Raw genomic sequence first — 12,500 nt, forward strand, 5'->3', positions numbered from 1 at the left:
TCAACCTGAATGTGTACATCTGGAGTAGGTCATGTGTTTCACACACACACACACACTAACACACACACACACACACACACACACATCCACATCCACACACACACACACACACACACACACACACACACACACACACACACATTTTACTTCTTTATTTGGATTTGATAAATAAGTACATATCATGGCAAAATCCAAATTTGGCTTAGAGGAAGTATTTAATTTAATTGCAGTCAAAGTTTCAGTCCATATTGTGCATTAAGGGTAAAGGTGACACCTGCGCTTCCAGATGAAGAAGCTACCAATTAGTGCTGATGTAGAGCACACACACACACACACACACACACACACACACACACACACACACACACACACAGCTGATGTAGAGCAATACTTTGTGAAGCCTTTTCTTAGAAAGTCCACTGATATGCAGGCCTCACACACACACATTTTGTGCACATGGCCTAAGCTACCAAAGATCAGGGCACCGAGGAGCTTGTTTCGCTCAACTTTAAATTACTTTAGCGCTCGCACATAACGTTGTTCTTTCTCAAGATTCAAGTGTAGCTTCAAGTTTTCCTGACAGCTTTTTTAGTTCCAAATTCTGAATTTTACTCTTTTCAGAAGCATCCTCTTTGCATTTTCCCAAACCAACAGTTTAAACTTCCTCTTCTTAAGTGCATGGCACTCAGAGATTTTGTGCTCTGACTTTTTACAGTAAAAACCTTAAATCAGGCGAATTCCCTAGGGTTACCCCCAGTGTTAGACCTCATCACTCGGTCCTTGACTGGAACTCTGAACCTCCCGTGATCACCACTCTATCCTGCCTGCCTCGGTGGGTCAACACAAACTCATCTGCCAATTGGGGTGCGTGGGCCAGAGTTTCCACCCTCTGCTCATTCAGATAGGTAGCCACCGCATCAGGAATACATTCCTTAAAGTCCTCAAGGAGGATCAACTCCCTGAGTAGCTCCATGGAGTCTGCCTTCTGCCTTCTGTGTGGTACACCAGCGACCAAACAGATACCTCTTCTGGTGTGCAAACTCTACGTTCGTGTGCTGGTCAGTCTTTTTACAGAAACAGAAGCACTGGCGAAGCGCTTCAGGCACCAAGTCATACCTGCAAAGTATTGCACTCTTCACAGTGTCATATGACATAGATTGTTCAAGGGGCAAAGACACATAGACATACAGAGCCCTCCCTCCTACTAAAACACTTTGCAAAAGCAGTGTCCAGGACACTTTTGGGCCACTTCAGAGAGGTAGCCACTCTCTCAAAGAAAGGAAAGTATAGATCTACTTCCTGCTGGTGGCACCATCCTGCATTTTTGCTGATGACTTGAACTCCATCATTTCACATCAGCAAAAATGCAGGATGGTGCCACCAGCAGGAAGTAGATCTATACTTAATGCAGCACAACATTAACCTCTCTAACATGTCACATAAATAAATTATCTCTCAAAGGAAAAAAAGAAACAAACCTGGTGAGTTAAACTCACTGTGTGTCGCTAACAAACAATCCCTTTTGTTTGGCCTAGAGCTACTCCCCTCTTTACCCAGCTGTACTGTACATAATATAACTTCACCTTGCTAGTCTTCAGTGGCTTACCAGGCTCGACACAAAACAGTAACAGACATCAATCAGAATCAAAACTCTCTTTGGATTTTGCAGCGTGCACTGGGACCCAGCCTTAGGCTGACAGACTTTAGTTAGCACCTGTATTAGTTTGGCTAATAGTTTGGAAAACCTGGTCACATTTCTATGGTATACATTTGAAGTTCTGATGAAAGAAAATAAGTAATTTCAATTGAAAAGTTATTTTTTATTTATTTCAATATATGGTATATTGCATTGAGCGAAACCTTGAACCACAAGCAATGAAAATAAAAAATTTAAAATAATGATTGAATGTCGGTACTAATGTATATGTTTATGTCCAAGTTAGCATGTGTGTGTTGTGTATGAATGAAATTAACTCTGAACTTCAGGTTGGCCAGCTGCTCCCAGACTCACAGGTCTCTCCCTTTACTGAGCCGTGGTAAACACAGAACTGGACTCAACTGGACTGGAGTGATGAGTGATGACCTCATCAGTGCAGCATCAGAGTGTGTGAGTCTGTCTCTGGTTCCTCACATGTGGGCAATCAGGTTCTTGTTCATGAAGAATAAAATAAAATCACCTGCTGCACAGCATGTGATTAATAACAACAGTTATGGTGGTGATTCATGAACCATTCAAAGGTTTTTACCAACTCATGATATTCACTGAGAAGGATCCTAATTACAGTCATCTTAATGTTTCTAGATATGTGAAAAACATTTGATTTTCCATGTTGGTTATACTAAAAAATCTCAAACAAAACTAGATAGATCTTCTTTAAAACCTTAAACAAATCTAGAGAAACATATTCCCAGAGTGTAAAGAAAAAGAAAACAGTACTTCGACTTGAAAATGAAATCAACATAAACTGGGGCTACTGCTGAAGAGGGAAGATGACAAAGTAACGAGAAAATGTCACAAATGATCATCATACAATATCACACAAACAATTGAGGCCTAATCAAGTTTAACCTCATAATCACCAGCAGCAAATACCAGGTACTGCTAGTGTTGGGAGGGGAGTGTGTTACTTCTACTTAACAGCCACATGTTCCATATGAAACTACCACAGAGGATACATATTTTATATGGGAAAAACACAGATTTAGATAAAGACCAATGAAATGTGTTCATGTATTGTTTCTTTTACTCAATGGAACACTTTTTGGAGTTAGTTTCAACATAGTCTGCGTTGTTCAATGGTCACCGAGGGCTTCAGGGGTAAAATACTCAGTGAATTGGCCCCGAACGTGAGTGAATCTGGGATGTAGAAGAAGGGAAAGACTTTCTCAGTGAATGTGTGTTTGAAAGTGTGTAAGTGTGTATTTTCTAGAGGATCAGAGAATGACACCTCTCCTTTATCCAAATCCAGATGCACTCTGACTGTGTCGAGATTCTCTTTCAACACATGCACAGGTCCTGTAGCATCACATATATATTCATTATACCCCACACGCCACACTCTGTCCCATGAGAATGTGCCCTTCTTCCTCTGGTTGGACTCTGGGGTCACACCCACACACCAGTATGTACTGTCTCCAACTTTAACATCCCAGTAGTGTGACCCTGAGCTGAAGCCCTCAGAGCCCACACAGGCAATTGAATTTAAATCAAATCTTTCTGGATTATCAGGGAGTGTCTGTGTAAGATTTCCGTTTTTAAAGCTGCTCAGATCCTCAAAAATGATGAGCCATGAGTCTGCAGTGTTTGGGTCCAACAGTACAGGAGCTGAACAGAGAGATGAGGAGAGGTTGAGCAAATGGACTCAGGTGTATGACTTATTTTACTGTTGGCTGAATGGTTCTTACTGTGTCATTTAGCTGTAGCATTGATTTTTAAGCTGATGTTATACTGTGAGTGTGTTTGTGTGTGTGTGTGTGTGTGTGTATGAGTGTATGTGCATCTGTGTGTGTGTGTGTGTGTGTGTGTGTGTGTGTGTGTGTGTGTGTGTGTGTTTGTGTGTGTGTGTGTGTGTGTGTGTGTGTGTGTGTGTGTGTGTGTGTCGTAGGTGAAATAGAACTCACTGAGCTGAACTATGTCCTTCATCTTCTCCCAGACTCTGAACCTCAGGTTGCCCAGGTGCTTTGCCACATCAATCAGAGCTCCTGAAACTCTCTGTGGTTTTTGCACTGAGCACGTAGAACTAGGAAAACAGACTGAAGTTAGTACTAGTTTTAGTGGGGTTTAGGGAATGAAAGAGAACATTGAAATCTCTCACGTGTCTATGCCAGCCTTGAAGTTCTGGAAAACAGCAAACAACACAGATTTCAGTTCAGTTCATTTCAATATTCTGTGTCTGTCTCGAGGGCTTACTTCTTGTTCACGCAATGGACAGTTATGATACATTATATAACAAAAGATCAAAAGAAATAGATAACACAACTGAAAATATGTATTAAATATCATAACCATCTCACCATTTGTTTTTACAACTGAACTGAAACCACATGTCCATACCTGTAAGAAGATTATGTCTTCAGCAACCATCTGCTCCTCAATGGCTGTTATTGTATCTGAAAGAGTGGACATCTCCTTGCTCAATCTTTTAATCTTCTCTTTCATAATCAAACTCTTCTGCTTCTCTTCCTCCTTCAGTGCTCTTATTCTGGCCTCCTCTTCATCTTTCAGAAACTGATGAAGCTTCTTAAACTCATCCTTGATCTGCTTCTCTGACTGATCGGCCTGGACCTTGAATAACACACATCAAACTTGTAATTTATCGAATATCAATATTGTCAAAGAAATCATGTGTATTATTGTTAACAGCATTGGCAGTTTACCCAAGGGCTGAACTATCATGCGTTGAAGTCACTAATGCTACTAATTATATAAATATCAGTTTGTGTACTTGTAATATCTGTGTCAAATTGTTCTGTTGAGATGCTTGATTGCAAGTTGTGTACGTATCATATCATATGGGTAATATTACACATTGTTAGAAACAGTGTCATGAAGTCAATAGTCTTTTTCTGAAACTGGTTGTTCTGGTAAATCTCACCTTAATGTGACTGGCTGTGTGGTCACATGTTTCTTTAACTTCTTCAAATTCGTACAGTTTATCTTGCAAGGGCTCCAGCACAGCGTCGAGTTGTTTCTATAATGAACCATTATTTCATACGTTGAGAATATCTATACTCATTTTCTGTTGATGTGGATACTCATTCAATAACAGCACAGATACAGAAGGCAATATACATTTATGTCACTTCCAACTATAAGCAAATACTAGAAACTCACCTTACAATCCAGTGCAGCTTCCTTTATGGGAAATGGTGTCCTGAGTGTTTCCTGGAAGCCCGACACTTCACACATATGGGCTGTTTAACCTCCACGCAGAACTGGTCGAGAATCTCACCGTGCAGACTGCAGAGCCCTAGCCTACCACCTGAAGCCCTCTGACAGGTGAAATCCATTTCAGGTAGAGAGCGTTTAGATGCCATTATTCTCGACAGAAACAGTCACTTGGCTGGAAACTTAACTTAACTTTCACTCTCTACTCGTCAGAAATCACCTCAGTAAATCCTGCCTTATTATCTTTGGGTAACAATGGCTATATGCTTCTAGATCTCCTAACTAAAAGTGTCGAACTGAAGAGGCAGAATAGCTGTCAGGAAGTATAATGCTTTTTGAGGAATTGTTCATTTCCTGATTTTCATATCTCTCCCCTTATTTACATATGGAAAGCATTGAACTTGAAAAACCTGATTGGACTCTGGTGAGTGCTTAGTGAAGCAGTGTGACCTTGAATAACACCTGGAATTAACACCAAAAATAACCAACAGCACTCTGGAGAGCTCTACCTACAGGAGTTTGCTGTTTACCCAGCGACACACAATTAGATTACTCACCGATTTTGACTATGGCAGCGCATCTAACAAACACACACACACACACACACACATTTCAGTTCATCAAACAACACACACACACACACACACACACACAGCAGTGCATCTAACAACACACACACACACACACACACACACACACAGACACACACACACACACCCACTGCAGTGCATCTAACAACACATACAAACACACACTGCAGTTCATCAAACAACACACACACACACACACACACACACAGCAGTGCATCTAACAAAACATATACACCCACACACACACACACACACACAGCAGTGCATCGAACAACACACACACACACAGCAGTGCATCTAACAACACACACACACACACACACACACAGCAGTGCATCGAACAACACACACACACACAGCAGTGCATCTAACAACACACACACACACACACACACACAGCAGTGCATTGAACAACACACACACACACAGCAGTGCATCTAACAACACACACACACTTAAGGCCAATTTAGGGTTGTTTTAGACGCAGAGCCGTGTTGCAAGGCTTGTGAGCCGTGTTGCGTGTTGCAAAGCAAATTGAAGCCAGAACTGTAGATTTATTTTGAGTTAAGTAAGCCTATTTATTGCAGCAGGACAAAGGAAAAAAACTTACCGGAGCATGAAAGTGTAGTGGGCGAAAGGCTTGATGTTATGAATACATGTGTTACACAAAATACAAGTGTTGGCAATTCAGTACCAGTGGCGAAAAAGACAGCACATGACGCAAAAGTTTGTTTATTGACACATCTTTTAATGACTGCGACAGGCTTTAAAACGATGTGTTTTCACACACACACACACACACACACACACACAGCAGTGCATCGAACAACACACACACACAAACACACACGGGGCAGTGCATCTAACAACACACAAGCACACACACGCGATCGCACTCACACTCACACCTACATGCACACGCACACACACAACCAACACGCACGCACACACACACACACAATCCAATGTGTTCCTCTGTCTGGCGTGTTGCTGCCATCTAGTGGCTGAGTTGTGGAATAAAAGTCACCTCAGAGGCAGCAGTGCAAACTCAGTGCTTTATAGTGTGTGAGAGTGTGAGTGTGAGTGTGAGTGTGAGTGTGAGTGTGAGTGTGAGTGTGAGTGTGAGAGTGTGTGTGTGTGTGAGTGTGTGTGTGTGTGTGTGTGTGTGTGTGTGTGTGTGTGTGTGAGTGTGTGAGTGTGTGTGTGAGTGTGTGAGTGTGTGTGTGAGTGTGTGTGTGAGTGTGAGTGTGAGTGTGAGTGTGAGGGTGTGTGTGCGAGTTGTGTAATAACAGAGGCGGCAGTGCATCTAACAACACATACTGTTCGGTTCTTTAAGATTTTCCCCACCGAACGGGGAGTTAGGAGAAGACACGTTGTTATAACTCTTTGTAGTTTTATTCAACTTTAGTTTCATATACAGTTGTCCACAAATAGCAGGTTATAAACCTGTGGAATAGAAAGGCTTAAGGTGTAAACAGCAGTACTCATAGCCATATACATGAATTATGATTAATTTTGAATAATGTAAATAAATATATCATATAATTACACACAATATATCCATAAACTATAATATTATTAGTGTTTAGTTTTATAAATAACCACAGCAATGCAACAACTTCACACATAAGTTATACTGCACATTAAATATTAAACACTACATTTCCACACACAAGCCACATTGCTTAAACTAAATGCACAAGTGTCAATGTTACGCATTAACACAGTCCAGAAGTATTCAGTTTGCTGGCCTAAGTGCAAACCAGTGAATGTAGTTTTAAATAGCAATGTAGCACATCAAACCGTTACCAACACACAGCGGTTAACTACATTACCCAGCCTGCAATGCAAGCAACTATGCGAAACAGAAAGTAAACTCGTGACAATGAAAGCGCTATAATTTAAACACTCGCTGGAATATAATCACGAAGACTATCAAGCCGATAACGTTAAACATAAGACCCCAAACAATGTTTGACAGCGTGACTAAAGCAAGTCAACAAGCATACGAACCCAACGCAAACAAACAAGTTTAATCCAAAGTTTAATGAATGGAACTAGCAGCTTACCGGTGGCGTATCTCTCCTAACAAGACGACAGTTAAACTACGTGCGCGCTCCCGTTTATAACCCGTGCTCGTTCAACAGTGGATTTTAACATGCATTTGGGATTCTATTGGTTGACGTTTCAATCCGGGTAAATCAGGTACGTGAACTTCCCACTTATCCCCCTGCATTTAATTGCTATGGCGCACCCGTGATATAGTGAGCGCAACACCTCCCACTTGACCGACTGATTATGCAATCCAAGGCGGTCACAGACTAAACATTTCACCACAACACACTTTTTTTTCAATATATAGTATATGTTTTTTTTTTTTTTTTTTTTTTTTTTTTCTCCTGAAGAATAAGATGCCATTGTCACTGTTCAGGAACCTCCTTTGACAGATGTGTGGTGTTCTGCCATCTTGGGCTGCGAGGACCAGGTCATGGAAAGCTTGCGCCCTTTCCTCAAGGGTTAGGATTGCATGGTTTGCCTCCCACTTTGATGAATCTGGTGCCTGGAATCTCCTCAACCAGGTTTCTGCAGCTCGTCGGATCCAGGCTATAGAACCACACAGCCTGGACAGGGAACTGAAGCGTTGAGGTTCCACAAGGCGTGCCAGTCCAATTGCCCAGGGCCTTGTTGTTGCACCCGGGGCAGCTGATGATGTCGGTCTTCTGTCAGCTCCCTCATGCTTGATTTCTGATTTGATGTCAGGCTTGTGGGGGCCAGTTCTGTCTTTTGACTGGGCCCTTGTGATCACAGCTGAGAAGGCTTTCCGCAGAAGTTTTCCGACATCTTCAGCAGCAGAGGGTGCAATCTCACTGGCCATCTTCATAGGCCAGCCAGTTTCAGGCAATTTCAGGAACTCAGGGCCTTTTTGCCACTCTGACTCCTCATTGAGTTTCTCAGGAGTTGCACCTCTGGTAAGGATATCAGCAATGTTCTGTTTGCCTTCAATCCACCTCCAATCTTCTACCTGGCCGGCTTTCTGAATCTCGCCGATTCGATTAGCAAAAAAGGTCTGGTAGCCGTAGCTGTCCTTTTGGATTGCTGCCAGGATTGTTTGGCTGTCTACAAAGTGAATCCATCTCTTGACTTGAATGTGGCAGTGTAACTCAAAGTACTTTTTAAGGCGGGTAGCAATGACTGCACCACATAGTTCTGCCTTGATCACATCTCCCTTTTGATCAAGAGGGGTAAGTTTTGCCTTGGATTCCACCAACTTCACAACAACTTTTTCTTGGGTTTCCCACCGCAGGTAGAGCACAGCTCCATAGGAGGATTCGCTCCCGTCTGAGAAGGTGATCCCTGTTGGTGGGTCTTTGGCTCCAGGCGGTGTGAGACTCCTTTCAAACTTGACCTGGCCAAGTCTTACGTATTCTTCAAAGAGCGTTATGGCGGCTTCTCGAAGTTTCGGTGAGAGAGGGATGTCCCATGTATCCTTAGATGGAATGTCCTTTCCAGCTTCCTGGAATGATTCTCGCACCAACATCTCTCCCTTCTGTTTGGCTGGTGAAGCGAGACCAATCGGGTCATACAATGAGGCAATCTGGCTGAGAAGAATGCGTCGGCTAAGGGGATTTGGTGTTCCTTCCCTGACATCCTCCAAGCTGAGGTTGAGTCCCGTCCTCATTTTCCCTCTTCTCTTGGAAAAGTTGATGGACGTCAGTAACCTTAGCTTATCCGTCTCAGGCTCATAACCGACCCCAAGTGCTTTGTTCTCCTCATCATGCCTTTGGTTGGGCAGTACCAGGATTCTTGGTACAGTTATTTCTGCACTAGAGTCAGAAGTTGCTTCAGCAGAGGCTCCACCCCTCCCACTTTGGTGTGACAGGACCCAAGGCAGTGTTGTGATGTCTGCCTTCCAGGGATAGGCTGCATCCCAGTGGGGAGAGTTACTGTGTTTGTCTGCCAGAATATATGTTAAACATTCTTTTATTTTTTCCAGGCCCCGTTCTTCCTTGAGGGTCATTTCTTTCCCTCCAGGAGGGCACCTGCCACACTTCCAACCGCCACATTGAGGACTGCAAGCCGCTCCGATGCTATCCCGTCTGAACCACTCGAAGATCTCTTTGTTGGTGATTGCGGTGTTCCGGACAAGCACATTCCCTTCCTCTTGAGGTATGATGGTCTCTCTATATGCCATCGAGGCTGATCTCATAGTCCTAGCCAGGTGAGTTTTAGTGTGGTACACAGGCAGGTCGACTGTTTCCATGAGATTGGGATGGGTTCCCCCGACCGTCTTTCCCAGTGGGCCATCCCAGAGGACGAGGTCTCCCACAATCCTGGTTGGCTGGGGAACAAGACGACCTTCCCGGTGACTAATAAGAAGGTCAATCTTTGTGGGACGGACCAGTTCGTCTCTGGCTACATTGGGGAAAAACTTCTGCAGTTGCTCGGCAGTGACTGGTTGGGTCACTTCCGCAATCTTTTCCAGGCCATAGCAGAGGATTCTATGTTCTGCCACTTTTCCCTTGGACGCCTTCACCTTCAGCCGCAGGGAATACCTTTTGGTCAGAACAGTTTTCCTCATTCCCCCAACTCCATGGACTATAAGTCTGATGTTCTCACCACATAACCCAAGGCGATCGGCTGCTTCATTGGTGATATAATTGGTGTCCGATGCGAGGTCGATTAAGGTACCAATAAGGCAACCTGAATTTGTTGTCACTTCCATCAGCATCATCACCACTGGATGTTCTTGCAGTCCATCTCCTGCCTTGGCCCGTACAGTTGAGGAAGTTTTGTTTGAGAAAGCATTCTTGTACTTCTCTCTCTGTTCTGGAGTAAGCTCTGCCAAAAACTCCTCTTGCCTGTCGGTTAGGCCAAGTTTCTTTCCTCCAGGTTTTACAGTGCTTTTCTCCTCAATGTTGCGGCCCTTCTTTGGAGTCAGTGGCTTAGGGCACAGAAGGTAATTATGGTCTGACACACCTCCTTTCTTACAGTCGGCTTTTGGGCAGAGGTATCTGGCTGTGCATCCTTTCCCATCTTTGTGGTGGGGCCATAGACACTTGTCGCATAACTCCAGCTTCTTCAAATGGGCTTTTTTATTTGAAAGATCTAGCTGTCTGAAGACTTTGCACGCAAATAACTTGCCAGCATGGGAGTCATCGTTACAGACAGTACATCTTGAATGGTCATCTTTCTGACCTGCTGTGGTCTTAGTGAAAGCCTTCCTCTCTTTTTTATCTAAGCAGTCTGTACTGCTTGGTTCCAACTGATCCAGCTCTTCAAGAATCTCCTCCTGCTTCTTCAAGAACTCCAGGAGGCAATCAAAGTGATCCAATCGCGAGAACCTGTTTGCTGGATTAGTTTTGTGCATAATCCAGTCCTTCTTGAGTGAGCTAGGAAGTTTGCTCTCAATGGATTGAGCTACAACACGGTTCTTTACAGCGTCCTCTTCACCAAGGATCTGGAGGTTGCACAGCGCTCTTTCCACAGCCTGGATCAACTCAATGGTTCTTCTGGGATTGTTACTCTTGACAGGGGGAAGAGACTGAACGTCATTTGTGATCATTAGGACAATTTTTGACTTATTCCCATATTTGCTGTCTAACAGCCTGAATAGGTCATCGGCGGATCCACAGCTAGATAGGACGAGATCCTTCTTGACATTTTCATGAAGACTATTTAATAAGTGAAACTTCTTAACACATTCCGCACCTTGTGGGTTACCCAACTCTTGCAAATCCCCCCATTCAGTCTTCCAACGGTAATAGTCTCTTATGTCACCATTGAAGGTGGGTAGCCGTGCTCTCTCAAGACTGATCTGAGGCTTGACAGCATTTCTCTGGACCATTGCTGGGCTGTCTTGCTGTAAAAGGGGCCGGGTGCTCATGTTTGGGGCCTTTGACTCCATTTTGGGCTTCAGCTTGAGATCGGGAGACATGTCAGGGAGGGAGAGGAGAGAATGATCTGTAAGCGGATCACCATTCACACTGCCATCATCTCCCGGGTTTCTTTCTCTACCCTTCACTTGGTCTGCACCATCCTCATCTAGCTTGTCCGACAGAGCCAGGACTCTCTTTTTAAGCGCCTTGTGGCGTGTCCTGAGATCTAATGTCTTTGCACCAGGAACCAACTCCTTCCACTCAAACAGCATTTCTCCGAGTTCAGCGACCTCTCTTTCAAGACCTCTGTTTCTCACTCTGCGGTCCTTGATTGACCTTTGAGGATTATCTTCCTCCTCCTCTGCCTGAGTGATGGCTGACTCAGCTGTTTTGGCCTGCTTAAAGAACGCCTCCTCTGCATAGCCGGTCCAAAAGGTTTCCTGGGTAGCTCTCTTTACTTCAAGGAACTTGTCCTCACACTCCGCTGTCTTCACATCAATTTGGTCAGCAGATGCTTCTCTCTCCTCATCTGTTGACTCCCTCAGGGCTTCGGCATACTCATGTCCCGCATCTGTGACCTTAGAAAAATCCGTCCGGAAACTTTTCCATTCTCTAAGAATTTCAGTCGGTTCCAAGAGTCCCTGTTTGGTGAGAATGTGAGCCCTTTTTGTGAATGAGGCCTGTGCTCTTGATCGCACACTTTTGAGTTTATCCAAGTTTGCCATTGTTACTCCTTTTATGTTGACTGGAGAGCTGTCACTGCCAATGTGTGGGCACACTCTTTTATTCCTAATCAACGGGCAGTTTGATTAATAGTAAACTTGGGATTAGTCAAAGAAGTGAGAGGCCAGCCGGTCATGGACTAATTGAGCCTCCTTAATGAGGAAGTCCGTAGCTGCTTCTTGCTGCACTCAATCCAGTGCAGTGGGCCTCGGTTTATAACTGTTCGGTTCTTTAAGATTTTCCCCACCGAACGGGGAGTTAGGAGAAGACACGTTGTTATAACTCTTTGTAGTTTTATTCAACTTTAGTTTCATATACAGTTGTCCACAAATAGCAGGTTATAAACCTGTGGAATAGAAAGGCTTAAGGTGTAAACAGCAGTACTCATAGCCATATACATGAATTATGATTAATTTTGAATAA

At 43.7% G+C, this 12,500-nt stretch overlaps 1 pseudogene across 1 annotated transcript in view; it reads right to left on the reverse strand.

The window, feature by feature from the left end:
• Window positions 1–769: 769 nt before the first annotated feature.
• The window catches only part of LOC308380762 (E3 ubiquitin-protein ligase TRIM35-like), a 392,149-nt pseudogene continuing 380,418 nt past the window's right edge, over window positions 770–12,500 (reverse strand). The window contains exons 4-7 of the transcript in view: window positions 4,045–4,285; window positions 3,622–3,753; window positions 3,046–3,325; window positions 770–992 (exon numbers count right to left, since the gene is read on the reverse strand). The product of the transcript in view is annotated as an E3 ubiquitin-protein ligase TRIM35-like (transcript). The remainder of the gene's footprint in view (window positions 993–3,045; window positions 3,326–3,621; window positions 3,754–4,044; window positions 4,286–12,500) is intronic.

The sequence above is a fragment of the Sprattus sprattus genome (assembly GCF_963457725.1).
Source record: "Sprattus sprattus genome assembly, chromosome: 19".
NCBI classification, from domain to species: Eukaryota; Metazoa; Chordata; class Actinopteri; order Clupeiformes; family Clupeidae; genus Sprattus; species Sprattus sprattus.